The sequence below is a fragment of the Marmota marmota genome, unplaced genomic scaffold, assembly GCF_001458135.2.
Source record: "Marmota marmota marmota unplaced genomic scaffold, marMar, whole genome shotgun sequence".
Classification (NCBI taxonomy): Eukaryota; Metazoa; Chordata; class Mammalia; order Rodentia; family Sciuridae; genus Marmota; species Marmota marmota.
In genome coordinates, this window is record NW_026000108.1 from 8,363,514 (window position 1) to 8,375,815 (window position 12,302).

The 12,302-nt window shown below is 35.4% G+C and overlaps 1 non-coding gene across 1 annotated transcript; it reads left to right on the forward strand.

The window, feature by feature from the left end:
- The first annotated feature begins 4,787 nt into the window (after window positions 1-4,787).
- LOC125610998 lies at window positions 4,788-4,977 on the forward strand. Its single transcript, XR_007341112.1, has one exon. It is a non-coding gene; the product is annotated as a U2 spliceosomal RNA (small nuclear RNA).
- Window positions 4,978-12,302: the final 7,325 nt, after the last annotated feature.

Here is a 12,302-nt window from a genome sequence, read left to right on the forward strand (position 1 = left end):
AGATTATTAGAAGACTTCCAGTGTATCCTCAGATAAACTGAACAACCAAATATCCACAAAACAGGAACCCGGGAAGGAGGATGACCACAGAACTGGGAGCAGTCAGAATCCTCATTTTCACTGACTCTCTGCTACTTTTTTTGGATATGAATACGGTAGATCTCCTACCATAGGCTGCCTTTTCCGTGTGCCAAGAAGATGGTCATAGGCAGCCTCCAGGCTCATGCCAACATGATGTCATCATCACATCACTGGAAATCCCTCTTCTTTTGTGTGTGAGAAACTGTAAGGGAGACTTCTTGTTGGCCTGTCTTGGATAAGAGGCAGCCATGCTGGACAGGAAAGTGGGAAAGGAAAGATATTTTATTTGAAAACTATTTAAAAAGCAAGTCACAGATGAATTATACTTCTTTCAAGATAAGCAGAACAATAAATAAGCGCTTGCCATGTAAGGTGTACATAGTTGATGTTCAACAAATGATGTGATACGTAAGATGTTGAGAATTGTGTGTTCTTGCTAAATTACTAAAACTTGCATCCTGACTAGGAGTCCATGCCCTAATGTCAGCATATTTACCACACCTCTCTTAGTTGAATATGAAATGACATCTTTATTAAAAAGAATAAATATTCTATCTTTAAAAAAAAAAAACTGTTAGACGTTTAGGATGCCAACAACCTAAACTCACTCCTTACTCCCCTCCAAAATTCTAACCAATAAGAAAAGACAAGAATCACTATCTACTGGAGTTCATAGTTCTGGGTTAAATGATTGCCTTATCCTTCCCAGTTGTATAGTTTTTGATCCACTTTCTCAGAACACAAGCCTTGAACATGAAGATGTGGGTGTTTTCACCCCAGCTTTGAAATCCCTAGATGCATTACACAGGAATTGCATAATATCTACACCAGGAGAATATCGCAAAGCTGCAGAGACCCTGAAAACCCTGACACACTGGATGAGTATAATGAATGAGAACGAAAATGTTAGGTCTAGCACGAAGGCCAGGAAGTAAAGACATCCCCTGAGACTTGGTACAGGCCGGCACAGGAGGTCAAATGGCTAAGAAGACCCCCTTTCCCTACCATCTCTATGATTCTATATTGAAATGAATCCCCAAGCAGGTCAAATTATTTACTCTTCCTGTCCCAGTGAGCACAGAGAAGCCATGTCTTCCCTAACCCTTCCCTGTAGGGCAGGTAGGCTGCATGAAGTTCTTTATTCCAGGTTATGATGCAGAAATAGGAAAGCAGGGTGTTATCATTTGTCATTCACTTTACTTCTAACCTAACAGTTTGCTTTCAACCCCACTTTCCGTCAATTCTTCCTCATGATTTCAGGAGAATCAAGGGTCTCCAGCTCCTTTCAGCACTGTCCACCTGTACTACTCTAAGGAAGGCTTGCATCTGTGGCCAAATGCCATCCGGTTTCCTCTCTCAGAATAATCTAGCTCAGCCTGGCACAGTGGTACACACCTTTAATCCCAGCAACTCAGGAGGTTGAGGCAGCAGGATCACAAGTTTGAGGCAAGACTCTGCAACTTAGTGAGACCCAAAGCAAATTAGACAGAGGAGAAATAGATCAAAGTAAAAGATAAAAGGGCTGGAGATGTGGCTCAGTGGGCAAGCATCCCTGGGATCAATCCCTGGTACCAAAAATATAAATAAATAAATCATTTGGTTCAGTTCATCGTGTAGGCAGTGTCAATCTGTCCCATGGCATAGTCTAGTGGGCTACAAAGTCCATCCCATAAGCACAGACACTTGCTCCTCACTCTCACTTATTACATTTTTTTTTTTTTTACTTTTTACCTTGTCATTATCTTGCTTCTAACAGTCTCAAAGGTTCAGTGGCCAGATATGTATTTCCACCACCTCCTATCTTATCCTGGAGACACTAGTGGAGAAAACCGCACAATGGAGAGGAAAGTCAACACTGGCTACCTGCAAAATGACGTCAGTGACGCACTGTCTCCAGACCCAGCAGCTGCTCCTGACATATCTCATCTCGGGGATGGCTGTCCACCAGGCCTCTCTGAGGAACCCCGCTGGCCCTCCCCACTTGGTCTATTCGTATTTTCAGCAATCCTCCACCACAGAATGCAGAGAGCATTAGGACCTTTCATTAAAACATTCTTCTAGAACATTCAAAGATTCTAACTGCATATTGAGAATAGCAGCAAGAAGTGCTGTAAGTATTGCTGACTTTGAGTTTTGTTTGTTTATTTTAACTGTACCAGGGATGAAATCCAGGGTCCTGGGTACATGTTAGGCACTGAGGTACCTCCACATCCTTGTTATTTTTAAATTTTTATTTTGAAACGGAGTCTCTCAGTCTCAGGCTGACCTTGAATTTATGATCTTCCTGCTTCAGCCTCCTCAGTAGCTGGGATTACAGATCTGTGCCACCACACCTGGCAACTTTGGGTTTTTAACAGTGGTACATTTTGCTTCTCTGGTGATAAGTTCTGTTTTCAAAAGTTGTTATCCCGCTTTAGCTTGACATTGAGTTCAAGATTCTAAGAAATTATTCTAAATACATTCCTTTGAATTCTGCAGATATATACAAATATGTATCTTCCCCAAGTTGCAGTGGTAATTGAATGTGTTGAAGGATTTTTTAAAATGCTTAGAATATTTACATTTCCCTAATGAATTCAGAATGTGATATGTTTTTAGTATTTATTAAGTATGATCCTTATTCTGTAAAGCAGCAACATAAGTAAATATAAGAAATGCCAAAGGAGCTTATAATGAATTCTCCAGAGGCAAGAGTTTACATTTTTCCACTGAATTAAATGAAATAAATTCTAAGAGGGCATTTTTTTTTTAACTTGAGAGCAAATTAAATCATGGTGTTGAATTTTCTCCAAATAAAATATTTTATTCAGATTTTTTCAAGTGTTTTAAATAGAAATTTTTATTTTTGTTCAATGATTGAGGCAATATATACAGACTGCTAAGAATCTGAAAAAAAAACATGAAAAGATACAGAGTACATAAACATTCTACATCACTCCTCCCCCTTCATCACAAGAAAATAACTAAACCAAAGCTCTGTAATGATTGTGATATACTTACCTAGATTTTACACAGTCTATGCCTTCTCCTGCCTTTTGTTTGGTTGTTAAATGATTTTAAAAGCACACAATCATTTTTTACTTCTACTATTAGATGGGATGGTCTTACTTTCAAAATGTTTTTTAGATTTTATTTGACTGATATCAAATTCTAGATGAAATTATCTCAATAAATGCAACCCAATCATTATTAATATAATGCAGAATTAGTGAGCTAAAAAATCAAATAAGTTTCATTTTAAATTATGAATCAACAATGTATATTAGTGATTATTTAATATACTTAATATTTTAATATATGTATATCAGCCTGTTATATTTCTATTATTTGTGTTTATATTTATAACCTATTAATGAACATTTCAGGATAGGCTATCACTCTTTGCTTATTAATTTTGTAATTTTGATCATTTTTAAAGAATTCCTTTACTTAAAATTGCATTTGCTGCTTTGATGAGATGTATTCTAGTTGTGCAGTGAATTATTACATGCAAATTTTTATAACTGTGTTTTGTTTCTTCCTCTAACAGAATTAAGGTGGGTTTGTATTTAATTCTTAAGTGGAACATAGTTCTAATGTGTTCTGTTCCCTTCTATAAGGCCAAGTTGAGTACTGCTAACCTGACCCTCCCATAGGTAAAGCCACATATTATGGGCACAACACAAAATTATCACCTGATGACTCTTAAAAGTGAAAAAAACAAGTGGGAAATGCGTGGTCATGGATCGACATTTGGGAAAATGAAATGGCATGGGAAGAATTTCCCATATTTATGGTTTTTATCATGTGAGTGGACCACAGTGGTCACGGTGGAGTGGCCGCATTTTAGTCTAGAATATCGTATAGAAAGACCTGAGACTTATCATGGCTGCTAACAAAAAGGGGAGACAAGAAAAGAGAAAGCATAGGAAGAACATCTAGAATTCTGTGTCAAACTCTACCTAAATTATTCAACTACACTCTGAAATATGTGTGTAGAAGGCAAACTCAAAGCAGTCACATCAAGAATAAAAGAACGGAACTGTGATATGAGATGCTGCCAAGGTGACAAATTTTTATGAGTCCAACTAAGTTAATTAGCTGCCAAAGCCAAAGCCAAAAACCAAACTCCTTGAAGGAATATACTACAATCCAGTCTTCACACCCTAATATTTATCATTTTATGAATATAATTCAGATATATCCAGCATGTGACAAAACAAAACATTGACCCATAATCAAGAGAAACAAGTACAGAGAATTGGGAAGTTGCCTCCATTGCTGGAAATACGACACAATGACTTTTAAAGCCGATGTTATAATTATGCACAGTGCTATGAAGTAAAACCTGTTTTGATGAATGAAATACAGGGAATCTAAGCAGATCAATAGAAAATATAATATATAACCAAGTAGAAATTCTACAAATGAAAATTATCCTCAAAGTTCTAGAGATTCTTTAGAAATATAATGTAGATGAAAGAGAAAAGATATGTGAATGTAAAAATGAATGAATAGAAATTATCAAATACATAAAAGGAAGGAAAATATTTTTTAAAAGAAAGAGTATTCAGAACATGTGAACCTATATCAAAGAGTCTAAGAGACACATAATTAAAGTAATATAGGAAGAGGAGAAGGAAACTTATTTGAATAAGTAATGGTTAAAATTTCCCAAAGTTTGGTGAATGATAAAAAAAAAAATTCAGATTCAAGAGGCACAGGGAAACACTTCTCAGTCTTTTGGCTGAGATCTAAATGGCGTCTATCTTTTCTTGTCAATTTAATATGTGACACGTCCTCTATCTCAGGACAAGATATAAAATGGATTTTTGGAGCAGGGAGATGGAATCAGAGCTCCATCTACTCCATGCATCCATCTGGTATTTCAGTCCCTCTAGGAATGGTGTACCCTACCCATGTTTCTGGTTAGTAAAAGTAGATTTATTTTTCTTTTACAAAAAAAAAAAAAAAAAGAAAAGAAAAACAGAAAGAAAGGAAAATGCAAAGCGAATCAAATCAGGATATGTGATAAAAAACAACACACAAGTAAACATGTCAATTTATTTATTTTATTTTTTGTTAGGCAAGGGGTGATGTACTCGGGATTGAACTCAGGGGCACCCACCACTGAGCCACATCCCCAGCCTTATTCTGTATTTTATTTAGAGACAGAGTCTCACTGAGTTGCTTAGCTCCTCGCCATTGCTGAGGCTGACTTTGAACTTGCAATCCTCCTGTCTCAGCCTCCCCAGCCACTGGGATCACATGTGTGTGCTACTGCAGCTGGCCAAATAAGTCAATTTATTAAAATATAAAGGTAATACACTAGCTTACTGAACAGCATAGACCAGTCTGCCCTAACTTAAACATGCCTAGCAAAAATCCTTTTAACTCCTAATTTGGCAAAATTATCTAATGGAAATCCTATTTAGTAATAAAATGTGTAATGTCTCACTTATTATTCAAAATGAACGAAAAATACAGGACACTGCAGAATATTGACTGGTTCTCTCCTGTCACGTGGATGACTGGGAGCTGCATCTCACTCCTTCTGCATCATGAGGGAATATCATGTCACATCACTGGTCTTGGAAAAGATAAAATGTCAAAACATAAAGTATGTTTTCTACTGAAGTGTACGGCTTTTGCACCATCATGAAGTGAAAAAAAAATTGTACTTTGAACCATCTTAAATTGAAAACTCTGTGTGTGTGTGTTTGTGTGTGTGTGTGTGTGTGTGTGTGTTTGAGAGAGAAAGAGAGAAACGTACAGATAAAGGTTGAGTAGCTAATGAGCTTGTATGGTGGTAATATTTCCATATTTTACATTAAGTGGTACAATCTTTACCAAAAGTAGAGTTTGAAAATGTACATTTTAGTACCTGAAGAAGGCATTAAAAATTAAAGCAGAAAGTTGTAACTAAAAAAAAGAGGCTATTTTAAAATGGAATTAAACATATTCAAGTAATGTAGAAAAAGGGGAAAAGAATAATGCAAAATAGAAAACAAAGGAAATGTTAGACCTAAGTCCAATCATATCAATCATTGCATTAAGAGTAATAGGCTAACTATATCAATTAAGAGCTATTTGTCAGCATAGATTAAGAAGAAAAGCCAAATATGTCTTCAGGAGACATGCTTTAAAAATAAAGATGCAGAAATGAAAATAAAGACACAAATAGGCTGAAGTTAACATTAGAAAATACATTTGTGCTAACAAAAGGCATAAGAAGGCTGACTTAACTATACTAATATGTAAAATGTATTCAAAGCAAAGAATACTATTAGAGAAAACAAGAATATTTCATAATGAAAATGAAGTGATTTTTCAGGAACATATCATGGTTACAAATGTGTAGGTACTTAATAACAGCTTCAAAACACATAAAAAGGGAGAAAATTCTCCAATTGCAATTGTAAATTTTAATCTTTGTCTTTCAGCAATTGATAGAACATCCAGAAGAATAAATAAGTATTATATGATCTGAACAGATGTTCTGAAAAATATTGTATCAACCTCTGTTATATTTATAAAATTCTGCATTTAGGACGTGTAGAGTAAGCACTTTTCAATGCATGTATTATATGCAAGACAAAATATTGAACTATGTCAAATTTGCAAGAATAGAAATGCACAGAAATCTCTGACAATAACACAATAAGATTATGAAAAATAATTTTTTTTATATTTTGATGTTAGAAACTCATTTCTAAAGAATGCATGAAGATACCAGAAGAAAAAATAAATATTCTATAATAAATAATAAAGAAAATGTAACTATAAAAAATAGTAAGTATGTAATTAAAGCATTCATGTGAAGGATACCCATAGCTTTAAATGCTAATTAGAAAAGTAGAAATCTATGAACTAAAGTTTCTAGTTAAGAAACTGTGGGTGGAGTGGAGAGAGAATGTAAACCCAAAATATACAGAGGAAAAAAAAAAGAAAGATTAGCAATTAAAGAAGGAAGCTATGAAAAATTAGTAAACCCATAGCTAGCAACAATGACAAAAGGAGACTTAACACAAATCACCAGTACCAGTGGAAAGAAAATGTTCTCATGTATATCCTATAGATAGAATATTATGTGGATCTCATAACAACAAGTTTAACAGAGTCGTGTTTTCCTCTCATTTGGTCATGAAGTCCTTCTGGGGTGAGTGGCTATCAATTCTAATCTTCCCCAATAGGGGTCCAGGGAAGGTGTTCCTGGGTCTCTATGGTGTTCCTTTCATAGGGCACCTTTTCATCCTGGCTGGTGGCCCAAGTGCCTGATCCCTGCCCAGGTGTCCCTCACCTAGGATAAGTGTCATTTTGCCTGATGTCCTTGAAGTTTTTATCCGACCTATGTCCAGTTGACTGTTCTCGGCCACTCTCCAGGTGGAGAGGCAGTTTCAGGTGTGCTGGTCAGAGGAGGCGGCAGGACAAACCCCATAGAACAACAGAAGCAGTCAGTCCTTATTACTGACAGATGCAGGGAAGAGAGGAGCAGGCCTCCCAAGCCAAGGGGAGGGGGAACCATCCAGGAAGGCATGCCCACGCAGTGGGTGAGGAGTAAGAGAGAACAGATGTTCTCATGGCCCTAAGCCTTCATGGACTCCACGGAATCACCTAGAAACATTTACTCTAGAGAGTCCCAGTTGATGGCCTTAGAGGAAGCAGTTTTGAGTTCTGTGCATTCAACAGTGACTCAAAGGTGGTCACTTGTTCATGTGTGGAAGGTATATGGACATTGGGCTAGAGGGTGAGTCGGGTGAATTGACCACCTTGAGGAACTGAGAGGAGGCGGAGACAGGAGAACATGTCAATGGTGACTGAGTCCAACTTCTGTAAAAAGAAAGTCCCACTAATACACAAAATGAATGTCAAGGGGAGATAAAATTGTAAGAATGCACTAAAAGCCACTTGGATGAACTTAACAAATACTGTGGAAATTATAGACAATTAAAACTGAAACAAAATGAAAAAGAAATGTGAAAGCCACATCTCTTTTAAAATCATTAAACCTATTTTAAAAAAAAAAAGAACTTTTGCCATGAAAATTTTCATTCCCTGGTGATTTCACGTTAAAGACTAATAACTTTTTGAGAATGAAGTAATATTAATCTTACACAAACTCAGAAAATAAAGTAACACTTCCCAACTAATTTTCTGAGACTTCATGACTCTAAAGACAAACCAAATAAAAATGTTTCAAAAAACATACAGATTAATATTCCTTCTGATCAAATGGGGTTAATTACTGTGATACAAAGTTGGCCTAACATTTGAAAATTAAGCAATGTGATTTATCAGAGTCAAAAATAAATATCATATGAACCTACATGAATGCATAAAAATATCTGATGAAATTCAATGAACTTTCACATTTTAAAAAATAATTTCAGAAACAGGCATAGAAGGGAATTTCTACAACCTGCAAAGGGAGATTTTTGAAAAAGATACAGCTGATATCAGCCTTAATGATTAAATATTAAGCACTTTCTCCCTAAAACCAAAAGGAAATAAAGGATGTTCGCCACACCACTTCTATTCATCTTTTTATTGGAAGTCTAAGAAGCTGCAATAAAATAAGAAAATAAAATTTAAAAACAAAAAGCTTAGGTCTGTAGATCAGTGATAGAGAGCTTGTCTAGCATGCATAATGCCTTGGGTTTCATCCCCAACACTGCAAACTAAATATATTAGAAAAAAAAAATGGACCCTTCACTACTTTGCAGGTGATGATGGTTTGTATAGGAAGTACTAAGGAATCTTTCAAAGAATTGTTAAAGTAATAAATTCAACAAAGGATGACAGGATCCAAAATTGACAAATAAAATGTAATTGTTTATTAAGGAGTTAGCAGCAAGAGAAATAAATATGAATTTAATATGAATTATTTACATAAAATACTTAGGAATAAATTAACAAAAATTGTGCAAGCTCTCTTTCTTCCAAATTACATAACAGTGCTTTACTTCAGAAAATCAAAAAAAGTGTTAGATAAATGGAGAAATATACTATGGTCATAGATTAGAAGATTTAATTTTGTTATAATTTCCCCTAGATTCATCTATAAATTCAATGCAATCCTTATCAGTTTCCCATAAAGTTTCTCTCTTTTTTTAATGCAGTTGACAAGCTGATTATGTTATTAAAATCTTAACAGTCTAAAATATCCAAAAAGATACTGTAAAAGAAGAAAAGTTGTAAAGCTTATAACCTGATTTCAAGATTTACAATAAAGCTAGTAATCAAGACCTATGATACTAGAATAAAAACTGACAAATGTATCAATGGAACATTGTAGGAAGTCCATAAATTGACCTACACATACAAAATAATCTTTATGTTTAACATAACTGTTAAAACAATCAAAAAGGGGGAAGGAAAAACATCTTAGCAAATACCATTTGAAACAATTAGATATCAATAAGGAAAAAAAAATTAGTCTTGACCCTTCCACCATTCTCAAAATGTAATTTGAGATAAAACAGAAATCAGAACATGAAGGATAAAATCATCGTAAACCTATCAAAGAAAACACATAGGGGATGATATTGCCTTGTCCTCGCCAATGGGGCCTAGTGTTTCAACATGTTTTAGTAAATAGTTTGTCTTTGTTCATGGATACATCCAGAAAACTAAAAGGTAATTGAATACACTGGGTCTCTATGGCTGTCCATCCCCAAAATGTCACATTTTGACTGAGAACAGTGGACAATAATAATGGATCTGAATCCACTCCACCTACAACTCTGTGCTGTGTGGTACAGACAAATGGGCCATTGTCAGTGGCTACCCACGGGGCCCCATGACTGGCAGCCAATTAAGGCTTCTCCTGTGTGGTCTGTTGGGTGCACCACAGATCAGGACCTGAAAAGCTGCCTCGAATGCAAAATATTTTAACAAACACTGCACAAAACAAGATAAGAGCAAATAGCACACACAAGCACTTGGAAAACTGACCATCATTAGAGATTAATACACTTCAAATGAAAGCCACTATACTGTTCTACATATACCAAAAGGTCTAAAGTATGGATGATATCAAATTTTAGTGAAGCTGAAGAACAACTAGAACTACCATCCATTATTAGTGAGAATGTAAAATTTTATAACCACTCTGGGAAAATTTACATAAGCTTTTCAAAAAAATCAAACATGCAACTACTCTACAACTTACTAATCCTATCCTATACATTTACTCAGAGGAATGTAAATTTATTTTCATAAACACATAAAGTCGTACACAAAGGTTCATAGCAATTTTAATTATCATACAGAAAACTGAAATTGGGTGGGTTAAAAACATCCTGCTACATTCATTCATCAGAATACCACTCAGCAATAAAGAGGAGTGCACAAGGATATAAGCAATAGCATGGAAGGATCCCAAAATATTCAACAAATGAAAGAAGTTCCTCACAACCAAGTAAAAGATGTACTGAAATTATAGAACACATGAAATGAACACATTGGAATAATTACAATACTAATTGCTTCAGGGAGAAGAGGTAAGAACTAAAGGTGAATGGGCATGGGTGGTAGTATGTACATCTCTCTGGGAGTTCAGTTAATAAAGCATATACACATGTCAAACTCAGTGAATGTATAGGAAGATCATCAGTTTTATTGAACATAAATTGAATATATAGCGAGGAAACTTCCAAATACATTTTGAACCCTTATTAATAATATCATTCTAAGTACTTTAAGGGGAGCACAGAATGTCAATAATTACTGTGAAATGCATCAGAAATAAGATGGGTTGGTGAATAGATAGTGATAGATACATAGATATGCAATAAGCCAATGTAGCAAAATATGTATTCACAGTTTGAAAAAATAAAGTCATATTAATATTTCAAAAAGAAGCCCGGAGCAGTGGTGCACATCTTTGATCCTAGGTACTCAGGAGGATGAGGCAGGAGGATCACACGTTCCCTGCCAGCCTGGGCAACTCAGGGAGACCCTGTCTCAAAAATAAATTTTTTTCAAAGGATTTATTTGATCATTCAGCAATTCACGAATTTGTCAGAACCAGACTGCAATTTAAAACACTCCTGAGAGGGGTGAGGAAGGAAACTTTGATGTTTGTGGAAACAAGATAAAGGAAACTGACTAGATTGGTTAGAGTAGAAACTAGTCCCTAGTTAGAAGTTAGCTGATGGTTTCTAATTGGTAAATTTTGTAGTTTGCTTTTGCTGTTTATATTGAGCTTATCAGCATAACGATGTTGGTGTTTCTCTCTCTTTCTCTGTCTCTGGCTGTCCGTCTGTCTCCCTCTCTCTCTGTCTCTCTCTGTTTATGTATATATACACTCACATACATATATATATGTATATCCATATATGTGATATAGATATGAAGTGTTCCCCAAAGCTTATGAGTGAGACAATGCAAGAGAGTTTAGAGGTGAAATGATCAGGTTATGAAAGCCTTAACATAATCAGTGCATTAACCCACTTGAATGGACTAACTGGGGGGTAGCTGTAAGCAGGTCAGGAGTGACTGGAGGAAGTAGGTCACTCCGGCATGGCTTTGGTTTATAATGTGTTTCTGGTGAGCAGAGCTTTCTCTGCTGCCTCTTGCCATGACCTAAGTTCCTTTCCTCCACCATGTTCTTCCACCATGATGTTCTGCCTTCCCTCAGGCCCAGAGCTGGGGAGTCACCATCTGTGAACAGAGACCTCTGAAACCATGAGCCCCGAATACACGTTTCCTCCTCTATGTTGTTCTTATACAGTCTTTTGGCTAGAGTGATACAAAACCTGATTAAAACAACACAATTTTTTAAATAATAAAATGAAGGTGACGGGCTTCAGTGTTCTTTGTAAAGTTCCAGTAATAATGTTATATATTAGAATTTTTTTTGGATGTAAATTCTCATTTTTTTTAATTTTTTATTAGTTGCTCAAAACATTACAATGATCTTATATATTTGAATTTTTTATAATAAAATGTTCAAAAATTCAGCAGTTATTTTTTCCCAATTTTCTTTTCTTTTTGTTTGCTTATTTAATTTTTCCTGATGTTTAGTGAATATTTATGATAAATAATGTAGGCCCTCTGAGCTCAGGAAGTTTTTTTATCATCAGTATTTCAATTCCTATTAACATCCATGTGCTTTGGTCATATCTTATCTGTGGATTGCCTCTTGATGGCTGGTCTCTTACGTATTCAGCCTTCTCAGTCATGATTTTCAAGCTCCTAACTATTTTCCTTGAGCCAACTATGTTTCACCAAAATCATTT